Below are 15,613 nucleotides of genomic sequence, written 5' to 3'. Positions count from 1 at the left end.
GTTGATGTTAAGGAAACTAGAGAGGATATGAATCAGACTTGGAAGAAGAAAAATGATGACTCACCTGAAGAAGAAACTATTCCTTCACCTAGTGAAGAGAACACCCATAACCTAATCCTATTTTTACATGGCTAAGGGTATCTCAATGGTAAAAAATCTTTGGACCCCTTGTAAAATGACCAGGAAAGAATTTTTGAATGATGTATTTTGATAACTTTTTGTTAGTGTTATGAACCAGTATTTCACTTGAGAGTTGAAATTAGGGTTTGTAACCTAAAGTGCGAGCATTTATTGCAGTTGGGAAAAAGGATAAAAGAAAGTTTTACTTTGTCATTTTTACCCTAACTCATTCAAGAAAGAAATTTGAAGCGATTGCAAAGCTGAACAAGATTATCTTGTTCTCAATCATAAATTGTTTCATGTTTAGAGAAATCAAGTTGAATTGAAAGTTGCAGAGAGGTGAACGGGTGTGCATTTGGGCATTTCAACCGAGAAATGGAGCAATGTGCAAGAAACAAGGTATTTCTTGGAGTATACCACTTTGAAATTTTCTTATCTAGAATGGCATCTACTTCTAAGACTATAGAGAGGTTGATGATCATTGTTGAGCCTGAGGAACCTCTAATGGTAGACCAAATTATGTCTTATAATGCATTGTCGCAAGTCTTGAGCGGAGTTGTGGTCAAAGGTGGCTTTCCCAGTTATGTAGACTAAAAGATAGAATATTTAGGAACTCTACACATTTATACATAGTTGAAATCACTCTATGATAAGAGCGGAATGATTGAAACAAAATATGATAGGGTTTTTGAAAAAGGTTTTCATAATGCCACCTACTTTCTTGAAGACTTTTAGGAAAAACACATCAAAATCTTTTTGAGTTGAGTCCATGGAGAGAACATGTATTTTGAAAGGACTCACACAATTACCAAGGAAGCTATTCAGGTTGTAACTGGTTATTTCTCAACCAGTGAAATTCTTGTGCTAAGAGGAATTTCAAAGGATACTATCTTCAAATTAATAGGTTCTACATCCGATAGGCGTGCTTTTTTTTATCAACAATATTAAAAACCCTACAGTGAAACTAGCGGCAATGGTGATAGGCTACCAAGTATTTTACTCTAGTAGACTTAATAGTGTTCCATCTACAACAATTCATACAACACATATAATGATTGTTGATAATGCAAATTATGATCTCTGTGAGGCTACTAGAAGTCAATTATTTCAAAATTTGCAATCTATTAAGAAGGACAACACTTAAAAGTTCATATATGGTCAGCTATTAGTTGGGTTATTTTTCTATTTCCAGAACTTCCTACCGGGAATTGGAGACATTGAATGGTTAGAAGACCTACCGGTCAATGCACAGATCAAGAAAAACATTTAGGCTGTGAAGAATACTTTTTCAGCTACCTTGAATAAATATTTTAATGAATTTGAGAAAAAGATGAGCATGAGGATGAGATTACCTAAAGATGTGGTAAAAAACTTTGCAAAAGACATAGTTTTTGTTGTTACCACTGACTTTTTTTTATTGAAGCAATTGAGCCCGAAGAGGAAGAGATGGAAGATATGAGCTATAAGATTAATTGTGATTTACTGGTTGGCTATGCTAATACCCTATTCGCATCGCCTAAACATAAAAATGCAAGAAAAATTGGACATTGTAGCAGTCCAAGTTGTACCAACAGAAATCGGTACTGTACCTATAGCTAATGTGAAAGGAGAGAAAAAGAAATCTAATGAAATGTCTCCTATGAAAAAGAACACAAGGGTGACTCGGAGTGTCCTAACCAAAAAGGAACCAGCACCTAAAGTATATGTAAAGAAGGAGAGTGCACCAAACAAGAGAAATCAAAAATTGATTTTGCAACTAGAGTCTGAGGGAATAGATTCTCACGAAGAACCAGAGAAGGAAAAAGCAACTAGAAAAAACACTCAAGAAGTTAAAGGTAGTGTCGAAGGAAACTACACCTATTGATATAGCTACCTACAAACTTGACACAATTTTTGAGAGAACAATGAAGACACTAGGAAGGAATAGGTTTAACAATGTGAAAAAATATTTTGATTCTTTCACTGAAGATGACTAGAAGAAAGTCCTTCAACAGGTAATAACTTATTTGGGTCATTACAATAGATTTTTGCATGACTTGGAAAAGGAAATTTCAATCTCTTTGTATAATACTCTTTTAGATAAATGGGAGGAAGCTATTCAATTGGAAAAGAAAATTATTGATGAAATATTTGTACAATATTTTCCCAATTTATCTTCGGATAGATTTAGTGCTTCAGTTGAGAAATACAAAGTACATTTTAATTTTAAAATGAGAAGATTGAAGCTTCTTAAAGAAAAAAGGGAAATTATTAAGGGTGAGACACATCAGATAGCCTATGTAATCAAATAGAGGGAAGAGCTCATCAACTCTATAAATAAGAATAATACTACATATGATGTTCCTCTACTGAAAATGGATGAAGAGGAGATTGTTCAACCTCACATAGTCTATCCAATCAAGAAGAAGGATGATTTCATTATTCTTGTTGATGAAGATGTTCAGAACATAGTAGACCTATCTGGAGACAACACTGCACCAGATATGGAGCCTCCTACAATTACTGAAGTACAGGTTACATTAGTTGATCAAGCAGCTACTCAACTAAAAGTGGACAATGAACCAGCAATAGAACAACTGGAGAAACCCCAATCTCCACCAATCATTGAAAATACTCAAAAGGAGTCTACTGAGAAAGTTGTCACTCAGTTACCTAAAAAGAAAATAGAGCAGAATACAAAGAGAGCTTTCATTAAGAGTGTACCTATTGAACTGACGAAGAAGAAACTACTTGAAAATGATGATGATGATTCTTTTAGTATTTCAAAACCCATTGATATGAACACTTTGAGTGCGTCAGAAATATTAAAGATTGCCAATGGTATGCAATCTAGAGCACATAAGAAGAGACTAAAAGAGAAAAGGATTCATGCACTAGAAATTTGGTCTAGTTTACTACTGGAAATAGCTATTGCACATCTTCCTACACCCATTAGCAAACTTGGTAGTTAGTTGCAGATGCATCTGATCAAATCCAGTCACTTGAAGATGCTTCTCAATTATCTACAGAGAAGAGCCAAAAGAAGAAATATGGAGATAAATTGGCAAAGAACATTGAAAGTGGCAAAATGTCTCTATCTCATAATGGAATTCTATTGAATTTGGAGGAAATTATCTTGCCTTTACCTCCAATGTTTCTTTCTTTTATTCTGACATTTTTAAGAGTTAAGTTGAAACCGAGAAAGAAATGGAAAGGATTTGCAAGGCATATGTCCCACTCTAGGACTCCATTCATGCCTTTAACCGATCTGTAGATGATTTGCATGATAGATTGAACAAGAACGATAATGAGAAGGCTAAGAGACTCTGATCTCTAAAAGAGCTCAAGAGTCTACTCACATCACAGGTCAACATCCTTTAGAGAGCCTACTCCAATCCAAAAGCTATTCTTGCTACTCCTGAAACCTACACGCTAGACTCAATGGAAGAATTCCATTCCCATCTGATGTCTACATTTGAGTATACTGCTAACATACTGGAATCATGGGAAAATTCTTTTGTCACAGATGAATCAGAACTTCAATGATATTTTTTATGAGATTAGCCAATGCATGAACTTTTTTTAAAGTTGTTAATATATGTTGAATAGTTTGATACAGATTTTCTATATATATGTATATATTTTACTTTTTCATTTTGGCATTGTTATCAAAGGGGGAGTAATCATATGTATGTGATTTTTTGAAAATTTTATATTTATACATGCATTAAGGGGGAGTATTGCATTAATGGGGAGTATGAGTATATGTGTAAATTTGTTGTGTATGCACACTTAACGGTATTGTATTACTCTTAAATTTTCTAAGTGTTGCCATCACTGCCAAAGGGGAAGATTGTTGGCTTGATGATGATTGTAATATATTCATTCCTTGTTGTCATTGATGAAATACTCTGACACATAGATATGATTACATTCACTACTGGCGTAACTTTAGTTGGTTTACACTGTCAATTGGTAGGTTTAAGGGTTATCTCTAACCAGTACTTTGCATCAACTGATATGTGCATAAGAGACAACCTGTGGCTACACTAAGTTGGCATCAAAATGAAGATGAATTTGAAGATGGAGATCAAGGGGAAGATTCCAGGACAATGATTTACATGTTTTGTTCCAACCAGTATTGACTATTCTAACCGGTATCTGATTTTGTGATGAGTTACCAACACCGACTTCTTGGCAATCATTTTTGTGATGACTTTTGATCACTTGTCTAGATACACTGCACCTAGGAAATTGTGTTTTGATTTCCTTAGGCCAACATAAGATTTAAATGTCTATTTAAAGACATCTTAGTGAATCATTTGAAGATTATGTTATGTGAATACTGATATGCATCAAGAGTGAAAGTTTTTGTTGAAGAGAAATAGTTGTTAAGATGAAGAGAAGTGTTGAATGTACTTAGAAGGATTTGATCAAGCAAATATTGTGCTACTCAGAACAGATCAAACCATTCTTGTTATTATATAATCATTACAACAGAATCAAATCCCCTAACCGGGTAAGCTCGAACAAGCTTCATTGTAAAAATCCTCTAACAAGGTGATCCATTAGTTTGGATTATCAAATCCTCCAATGGGGTTACTCTTCATAGGGTAGTACTCTTAACAAGGTATAAGCTTCTAATCAAGCTTTGGGATTTCTAACAAGATTCACTCCTAGCAAAGCACTTTATAGACCTTAACCAGTCAGTTATCTATTATTGCAGATAGTTAACTTGTGAGATCCATCTCACCATGGTTTCTACCTATTTTGGTTTTCCACGTATAAACACTTGTGTTATGGTGGATGTTTTACTTTTTTGATGGCATGTATTTTGTTTAAATGCTTGGTTAAGTTCATCTACCAGTCAGTGTTTGAAGTAGTGTTTTATTTGGTCTCACTGATTCACCCCCCCTCTCAGTTCTTTTCAAGTCCATCATCTTCAATGTATGTGATCTCTATCCATACAAGGGAGAATCACAAACAGATCAGTTGGACATCTCATCACAGGTTAATGAAGATTGGGTGAGTGATTTGCCACCAAGCTAACCGGTCAAGTTGGAGAGTATCTTGGACACCAAGGTAGTAAAGAAGACAAGGAAAGGAGTCTACAAGCACTATCTTGTCAAGTTGTAAGGGCTAGCTAATGCAGATGATATGTGGATGTCATAATCAAAATTAGATATACTTAAGCATGGAGTGGAGATTGCAGACCTCTTAACTCAACGGACATGAAATCTTTGTCCCAAGGGAGTATAGTGTAGGGCACCTAGCACTCCAAGCATGCAATTTTATTTTTTTTCAAGTTTTATGTTTTGAATTTATGATGTAATAATGGACCAACCATTTGGTACTCAGTAGAGCCATGGTTGGGTTGTCCAAATTTTGGATTGTGTCATTTGTGTTCAGGATGTTGTCAGCCTGAGAAGTTGAAATGCTGAGGTAGATCACAAGAGTAGTACTCCATATGATTGTTATCATGTAATAGGGGTCTATTTTATTGTGTTTAGGTCTTACAGGGTGTTTGAGGACCTTCAAGAGTCTTGGAATGCATTAGAATGAAAATTTCCATCTTAGGAGTCAAAAGATGTAAAAAGTTGTTGAGCAACATTTTTAAATTTTTGCAAAAGTTGCATTTTTGGATGATGGTGTTGCAAAGTTGGTTGAACAAACTAAACCAACATCATATAATCCAAAAAAACACTTCATTGTACATGTTGGAGAATCGGTAGAGACCAAGAAAGGCTAGAGTCCATTGAATGAGGTTTGAGTGTTGTGATCCTTGCAGGATTTGTTGCAGCCTAGGAGTGGTGTGTGGAGATTGAGGTGGCAACCTCAATAGGAGGAGTTTATTGTCTAAGACCAATGGCTACACCTTGGAGGTCTCAATAGAAAAACCCCTACTAAGTGCCATTGGATGGGCTTGAGTAGTGAAAGGTTGAGTAAGACAAATCAATCTAGAAGGTGAATTGGATCAAGCTCCAAGACTCTCTGCATCAGGTGGTAATAGAAAATTGGCATATATGGAGCATAAAATTTGTCTTTAATGAATTTTTTCCTATATATATATATATATAATCTAAGACTAATTTTATCAAGAAATTTAGAGTGAGGCAGTGTTGAATTGACTCACCATTAGAGATGAAGATACATTATTTTATACAAATTCAAGTGAATCCTTAATTTTGAAAGTTAAATATACAAAATATTTTAGCAAGAATTTCAATTGTCTTGGGTTTGTTGGGATATGTAATTTCTCCCACCCCGATGATCATTTCAATAGAATGTACTAGAAGGGTAAAATATTTAATGTTTTGTAAGGTCGGCCTAAAGGCCTAAGATGTTCCTGCAAAGTTTCTAGATTTGTCCAAAGACCTCTATTTAAGGAGGTAGAGGTAATGGTTTTATCATCAAGTGAGTTGGGTGTAATGGATTCAAGTTATTAATGTAATGGAACAGAAAATTGATTGAATTAGTTGTATATTTGTTTATGTGTGTGTTTCTATATCTTTATGTTTCAATATATGATATTGATCCAATCCATCCATCCCTATCAAATTGGTATTAGATTAGGTCATTATGTTTGTTGGAAATAATGAGAATCGAAGCCTAGGGTCATAAGGTTATACAGTTGCTACAGAACAAACAAAGTTCATATTTGCAATGGGAGTCACAGTTTGAAGAGACGATTCGGGAGGAATGTTCGCTATGGAGATTGTTGTTGGAGAAGTTATTTGAAAGACAAAACAAAGACTATAGCTTTAATGAAGAAGAGAGGACGAGATGAAACCAAACAAAGCAGACCATGCCTAAACAAAGAAAGGCAAAATTGAACAACCAGTGATGGAAGAAGCTATTAAAGAAATCGTTAAAGAAAATCGTAGTTTCCATATTTTTTTTGTAATCAGCCAAAGTTGCTACTATAGGTGTTAAAGGAGCCACTACTAAGAAGTGTGCAATGTTTAAAAGGAATACAATGTTTGATTAGGCAGATCATGGGAGGTCCTGAACAATAAAAGGCCCTGTCACTAAAGGAAGATAAATGGGGATCGCTGAAGAAGATTCTTGAAGAAGGTTTGCATGTAAGAGAGTTCGCAACAAAGGCAATACGGTTGGAAAAATGTCGTTGAAATTGTCACAATTTCAGAAACTACAAGGAAGAAGACAATCAGAAATTTGAGAATAGAAAGCCTTGTAAATGCCAGCGTTGAAATACATCGATTTGAGGAGATCACCGGAGATTGCCATTAACTAAAAAGGGAAGTCGTCTGACAAGGTATAACCCATTACAAACCCTATTGTAGAGTTTGATTATCATACAAAATTGGAAACCCTTGCCAAAGAAAAGAGTTCGAGCATCTAAAAAGGATCGTGGTCAAGGAAGGAGCCAATGGTGAATTGTCCGAGCTCAAGGTTTATAACAGTATGGAGAAATCTCTCCAAACTGCTAGATTTAATTTTAATCACAGCACAAAAAAAGGGATCGCGGATCTCTGTCTACCGATTGAAGGATTCATTCACTGAAGTGAAATATCTGGAAGATACAAAAGAGGCGCAGAAGATAGGAAAGACAATTCAAGAATTATCCACTTGATCACTAAGGTCAAAGGTTGAAGGCATAGGAATTTGCTGAAAATCATAACACTGGTCACGGGGTCTGTTGAAGCCATTATTAGATGCAATCACAGTAGCTAAAGATTCATTTTTGAAAGGAAATTGAAAGAAGTTATGGAGATCAATTTGTTTTGTTGCATTTGGAGAAGACACTTCCTAGAAAGGAATGTATATCATAGTTAGCCCAGATCGTTGAAAGAAAAGTCATCATGTGTGTAGAAAATCTGCATATGTTTGTGATTTAAATGATGAATGAGCCGCCCAAGCTTGAAGAGATTGCAGATTTGAGGAAGATGTGTTGGAAATATGGATAAAGTAACTGAGAGGGGAGGGGTGAATCAGTTACCACAAAAATAAATCCACAAGTCCCTTAGATGTCTTAAATATAAACTGCTGAAACTCGGTAAATTAACTTATCAGTGTTTATTAAACATTAACATGCATAAAACAAGTAACATGAACACAAGTAACACCAGATATAACGTGGAAACCCAATTTTGGGAAAACCACCAATGTAACTAGTTACTGATTTTCACTCTTCTGAAGTGAGCCCTGTTAGGAGCCAACCCTGTTAAAGGTTACAAAACACACTGTTAGGTGTGACCCTGTTAGAGGATTTGATCACCCTGCTAGGAGTGGCCTTGTGAAAGGTCTTAAGAACAATTCAACCGAATTGTCACCTTGTCAGAGGATTTACAAAATGGTTGTTAGACCAACTCTGTTAAGAGATTTCGGTATCACTGCTACAATGGTTAGAAAGCAACAATGAAGTGATCTGAATTAAATACAACTTATCTTGCTGATACAGATCTCTGTTCTGCGCCAATAGATCCTTACTGATCACATATATCTTTTCTGCACCTCAAGGATATCACTGATCCTTCATCAGAATTCGCACATTTCTGCTCCTTCACATTTCCATACTTTTCATACTTCACCACACTTCGAAATCGCAACTTGATCTCTCATATATACCATTCAGGTTACCAAGTCGGCCCAATTACAAGTTAAAATGAATATTACATAGGTCGGCTACATATACAAATTTTAATAAATAAATATTGCTTCGGTCGGCTGCATAAACATTTCACTGATGCTCGGTGAACACTGCTGATTCTTCGGTAACCGACTGAACTCGGTAAGTACTGCGAACTCGGTATAGACTGACTTTCCTTTACATATTCTTCGAAGACCGACTTAAATCGGTAAAGACTGCGAACTCGGTATAGCATAATGGAGTGCTAGGTAGACTCTGTAACTTGCTTCTCTTACCGTCTGAACTCGGTAGACTCTGTCTAACTGCTTTGCCGAACATTCTGAACTCGGTAGACTCTGTCTCACTGCTTTGCCGAACATTCTGAACTCGGTAGACTCTGTCTAACTGCTTTGTCGAACATTCTGAACTCGGTAGACTGATATGACATTTGTGTAACATCAAAGACAATACACAATTAAACAATTGTATCCAACAATCTCCCTCTTTGGCATTGATGGCAACACAACATGTCATAGCAGAATGAAATTTGAAAACAGGTCTTTTCTTTTATGACAGAAACATGCCAACATAACTTTCCCTTTGGATAGAGAACACTCCTTCTTTCAATAATCTCCCTCTGTGAAGTAACTTCATCTTTGGACGGTAAAACTCTCCCTCTTTATCAAACAACTCTCCCTCTTTATCTTAATGAACTTTCTTTTAAATTTTAGTAGGATATGACAGTAACTCTCCCTCTTTGACAACACATGCCAAAGATAATAAGGCTTTATCTGAGTTATAATGTACCTTTTGTACTGATTCATATGCAATATTTTCCTGATTATAGTGCATCAACTAGTAGATTTTTCACTTAGGATGAGTTGATGCATCACTAAAACTTTTCTTTAGTGAATTTCAGATAGGGGAGTGACCCCTAACTTACCTCTTAGATACAAGAATGCATCCTTAGCCAATGGTTTTGTGAATATGTCAGCAATTTGTTCCTTTGTGTGAATATATTCCAATCTGATCTCCTTGTCCTGCACCAATTCTCGGACAAAATGATATTTTATTGCAATGTGCTTGGTTTTGGGATGCATTACTGGATTCTTGGACATGTCAATTGCACTTGTATTATCACAGAACATAACAATTGGTTCTTTGATTTCCATTTTCATGCCTGCCAATAGCTGTTTAAACCAAACAACATTTGAACAATTTACTGTTGCAGCAACATATTCTGCTTCTGCTGTAGATTGGGATATACAGTTCTGCTTTTTGCTTGTCCAGGAAACCAATCTCTTTCCTAGAAAGAATGCTCCTCCACTTGTACTTTTTCTGTCATCAATGTTTCCTACCCAATCAGCATCAGTAAATACTTTCAAATCAAAATTTCCTCCAAATTTGTACCATAATCCATACTCTTCAGTTCCTTTCAAATATCTCATTATTCTTTTGATTGCCGTCATGTGACTTTCTCTTGGCTTTGCTGAGAATCTTGCAACAATACCAACTGCAAGAGCAATATCTGGCCTAGTATGAACAACATACTGCAGCTTTCCAATCATAGATCTATACAGTGTTTGATCTACTTCTTGTGATTCATCTTCCTTGGTAAGCTTCAATCCAGTACACATAGGAGTTCCAACTGGTTTACAATCTTCCATACCGAACTTTTTCAGTATCTCTTTGATGTATTTTGATTGTGTAATGTAGATACCATTTTTGTTCTGTTGAATTTGAAGACCAACAAAGAATTTGATCTCACCAAACATAGACATTTCAAATTCCTTATTCATTTGTACTGAAAATTCTTTGCAAAGATCATCATTTCCTGTGAAAATAGTATCATCTACAAATATTTCTGCTAAGACAATTTTGTTATCTGATCCTTCCTTGATATACAAGCTACTGTTATCATTAGTTCTTTGAAATCCAATCTGAATAAGATAGTTATGCAATCTTTCATACCATGCTCTAGGGGCTTGTTTCAGACCATACAATGCTTTATGTAATTTGCAGACCATGTCCTTCTTTTGTGGATCAACAAAACCTTCAGGTTGTTCAATATAAACCTCTTCATCCAATATACCATTAAGAAATGCAGATTTAACATCCATCTGATAAACTTTGAATCCTTTGTAGGCGGCATATGCAAGTAAGGTTCTGACTCCTTCCAATCTTGCAACAGGAGCAAAAGTTTCTCCATAGTCTATTCCTTCTTGTTGAGCATATCCTTTGCATACTAGTCTTGCTTTGTTTCTTGAAACTTTGCCATCTTCATTCAGTTTATTTCTGAATACCCACTTAGTTCCAATGACATTTTTATCCTTAGGTCTGGGTACAAGAGTCCATGTCTTGTTTTTCTCTATCTGTTCTATCTCTTCTTTCATAGCCTCTGTCCAACTATCATTTCCCAATGCATCTTTGACATTTCTAGGTTCAAAATCAGCAAGTAAACAAGTACTTTTCAACTTACCTCTTGTCATGGTTCCTTCAGATTTGTCTCCAATGATCTGATCTGCTGAGTGATGTCGTCTGACATACTCGGCTAATACAGGTTTCTTGCCTTTAGAATGAATTTCATCATTGTCCTCTTTGTCCAGCTCGGTAAATATTGGCTCGGTTTCTTCAGACTCGGTAGACACTGGTTCTGGTTCATCAGACTCGGTAGATACTGGCTCGGTTTGCTCTTTCTGTAACTCGGTTACTGATGACTCGGGAGTAGAAGATTCCTGATTTGCAGATGTATCTGGTATTGTATCAGGTTCAATAGACACAAATCTTCTATAATCTTCTGGTTCTCTTTTGCTTTCTTCTTCAGATCTTTCTGCAAACTCATCAACTTTCACATGTGCACTTTCTATAACTTTATGAGTAGACAAGTTCAAACATCTATATGCTTTACTCTTGCAAGAATATTCGAGGAATATACCTTCATCACCTTTCACATCAAATTTTCCTTTTCTAGATTCTTTCAAAATGTAACATTTACTTCCAAATACTTTTAGGTAACTTACATTAGGCTTGTAGCCATACCATAATTCATAGGGGGTTTTGAATGAGTCCTTCTTCAGCTGTACTCAGTTCAAGGTATGAACAGCAGTGCTGATAGCTTCCTTCCAGTATTTGATAGCAATATTCTTTTCAATCATTAAGGTTCTTGCACAATCCATGATAGATCTGTTCCTTCTTTCAGCTATTCCATTTTGCTCAGGAGTTCTAGGGGCTGATACTTGTCTTTTGATTCCTCTTTCAATGCAAAAGTTATTGAAATCATGAGAGATAAATTCACCACCTCTGTCTGACCTTAGACATTTAAGTCTTTTACCTGTTTCTTTTTCTACTCTAGCCAAATACCATTTGAACTTTTCAAATGCTTCTGATTTGTTCCTTAAATACATGACAGTCATCATTCTTGAGTAATCATCAACAAAAAGAATGAAGAACTTTTCTCCAGTATAACTTTCAGTTCCTATGGGTCCACATAAATCAGTATGCACAATTTCTAATATATCTTCAGATTGATAGTTTTTGCTTTTGAAACTAGTCTTTCCCATCTTTCCAATTTGACAATTCTTACATAGACCGACCTCAGGTTTCTTTATATCTGGAATACCTCTTACTTTTCTGAATTTACTTATTTTCACTAGGTTATCAAAATTTACATGACATAACCTTTTGTGCCATAACCAACTTTCTTCAACTTGAGCAATAAAACATGAATTTTCACTTGTTTCAAGTCGGAACAAATTACCTTTTGTTTGAGTGCCTGATGCAATCAGCTTTCCTTGATTATTTAGCAGTTTGGCCTTTCCATGTGTGAATTCCACCTTGAGTCCACTATTAAGTAGCTGTGCCACACTCATCAAGTTGTGATTGAGACCTTCAACCCAGTAGGCATCATCAAATACAAGTTCTTTGGTTATAGGGATTCTACCTCTTCCTTTTATGTAGCGAGGTTCATTATTACCAAACCTTACACTACCTCCTTCATAGTCTATCAGATGTTCAAACTTGGTTTTATCACCAGTCATATGATGAGAGCAACCACTGTCTATGATCCAAGTATCATTTTTGCTTATATGAGAAATAAGTGCCATCTTATCTTCCTCATCATTATCAGAATCATCTCTTATAGCAATATAAACAATTTCATCTTCACTATTATCAGAATCCTTAGCCATAAAGCATGTTTTCTTACCTTTGAATGATTTGTAGTCCTTTTTGCCATTCCATTTGTGATCTTTCTTCTCATCTTTTCTCTGCTTGTTTGGGCATCTAGCAGCAATATGACCGACTTCATCACATGAAAAACAGATTAGAGGAACTTTGCCTCTGTATTTTCCTCTGCCTTTGGAATATTTCTTTGCTAGAAGAGCTTCAATTATTTCAAGATCACTGTCTGAACTTGGTTCTGATTCATCTTCACTTTCTGACCGAGATTCCTTTTTCTTTTTGCCTTTCTCCTTGAGTGAAACCTTAGCTTCAAATGCTGATTCCATGTTTTTGGAAGCTAGAACATAGTTGTCATAGTTGTCTAACTCAAATGCAGTTAATCTTCCAACTATGGCCTCTAAATTTATCTTGTGATTTGCTTCACATCTTCTTTCTTGAATTGCAGAAACTCTGATTGCATAAATGGGTAGTAATGTTCTGAGAACTTTGCTTATGACTATTTCCTCTGAGATATCACCTCCAGAAGCTTTGATTGCACTGACACTGGCTTTGACTCTTTCAACATATTTTGCAATATTTTCATCCTCACTCATTTTTAATTGATCAAACTGTCCTCTCAAGCTTTCTGCTTTGGCTCTTCTCACATTGTCATCACCACCATAGATATCTTTCAGCTTGTTCCACATTTCAAATGTAGTTTTGCAATCTTTGACATCATCAAACTCTTCATAGCTTAGGGCAGATGCAATGTCTATCATCATGGTGTTATGAGTCTTCTTTGCAGCAATATCAGCAACAGTTAGTGTACCAGTGGGTGTCACATATTCTGTGTCAAGATGTGTCAATCCTGTATCTCCAATGGAAGCCAAATGGAGTCTCATGAGACCTTGCCATGCTGAAAAGTTATTTCTGTTTAGCCTTGGAATTTCCCTCTTGTAAGACATCTTGATCTTTAGCTTAGATCCTTGAAATCCTTCCTATAAGCACCGAAAGCTCTGATACCAATTGTTGGAAATATGGATGGAGTAACTGAGAGGGGAGGGGTGAATCAGTTACCACAAAAATAAATCCACAAGTCCCTTAGATGTCTTAAATATAAACTGCTGAAACTCGGTAAATTAACTTATCAGTGTTTATTAAACATTAACATGCATAAAACAAGTAACACCAGATATAACGTGGAAACCCAATTTTGGGAAAACCACCAATGTAACTAGTTACTGATTTTCACTCTTCTGAAGTGAGCCCTGTTAGGAGCCAACCCTGTTAAAGGTTACAAAACACACTGTTAGGTGTGACCCTGTTAGAGGATTTGATCACCCTGCTAGGAGTGGCCTTGTGAAAGGTCTTAAGAACAATTCAACCGAATTGTCACCTTGTCAGAGGATTTACAAAATGGTTGTTAGACCAACTCTGTTAAGAGATTTTGGTATCACTGCTACAATGGTTAGAAAGCAACAATGAAGTGATCTGAATTAAATACAACTTATCTTGCTGATACAGATCTCTGTTCTGCGCCAATAGATCCTTACTGATCACATATATCTTTTCTGCACCTCAAGGATATCACTGATCCTTCATCAGAATTTGCACATTTCTGCTCCTTCACATTTCCATACTTTTCATACTTCACGACACTTCGAAATCGCAACTTGATCTCTCATATATACCATTCAGGTTACCAAGTCGGCCCAATTACAAGTTAAAATGAATATTACATAGGTCGGCTACATATACAAATTTTAATAAATAAATATTGCTTCGGTCGGCTGCATAAACATTTCACTGATGCTCGGTGAACACTGCTGATTCTTCGGTAACCGACTGAACTCGGTAAGTACTGCGAACTCAGTATAGACTAACTTTCCTTCACATATTCTTCAAAGACCGACTTAACTCGGTAAAGACTGCGAACTCGCTATAGCATACTGGAGTGCTAGGTAGACTCTGTAACTTGCTTCTCTTACCGTCTGAACTCGGTAGACTCTGTCTAACTGCTTTGCCGAACATTCTGAACTTGGTAGACTCTGTCTAACTGCTTTGCCGAACATTCTGAACTCGGTAGACTGATATGACATTTGTGTAACATCAAAGACAATACACAATTAAACAATTGTATCCAACAAGATGTTTGCAGTATAAGGAAAACATGATGTTTCATGTTCAGTGACTAGTTCAAGGGAGATCATAGTTATGTAATGTTTATGTTTGGAGCCCATAGAAGGACAACTGCAATATACCACTTAGGCAAGTATTGATTTCACACTAAAGGCAAAGAAAGGATAACAGAGCTTTTTTTATTAATGCATTAATATTAAGAAGGAGTGAATAGAGGGGAGTTTAGAGAGACAAAGTAGATTGTGCAAACCTGTTGACTCATAATCAAGTGAGTTTAAATTGTTTAATTCAATGGGAAAATTAGGTTAAATAGTATTGAACGAAAATGTGAGTCTAATTTCTGAGTTAGACCTTCTGAAAGAAGAATTAATAGAAGTGAAGAAAAGTAAAGTATGGATACAAGCAGAAAATAATAAAATTTCAAATGAAATTAGTCATTATAAAGAGAAAAATTGAAGAGCTAGAGGAAAGGTTAAAGTGGTTGAAAGAAGAACATATTTTGCATTTGAAGGAATTGATTAACTTTTATGAGAAGAATAAAGAGTTAGAGGAGAAGTTAAAACTATTTGATGAGATTAAGAAAAGGAATAAAGAACTAGAACAAAGGATGAATTTGGTTGATGGTTT

This window comes from Cryptomeria japonica, chromosome 10, assembly GCF_030272615.1.
Source record: "Cryptomeria japonica chromosome 10, Sugi_1.0, whole genome shotgun sequence".
NCBI classification, from domain to species: Eukaryota; Viridiplantae; Streptophyta; class Pinopsida; order Cupressales; family Cupressaceae; genus Cryptomeria; species Cryptomeria japonica.
Note: the sequence above shows the minus strand (reverse complement) of the source record.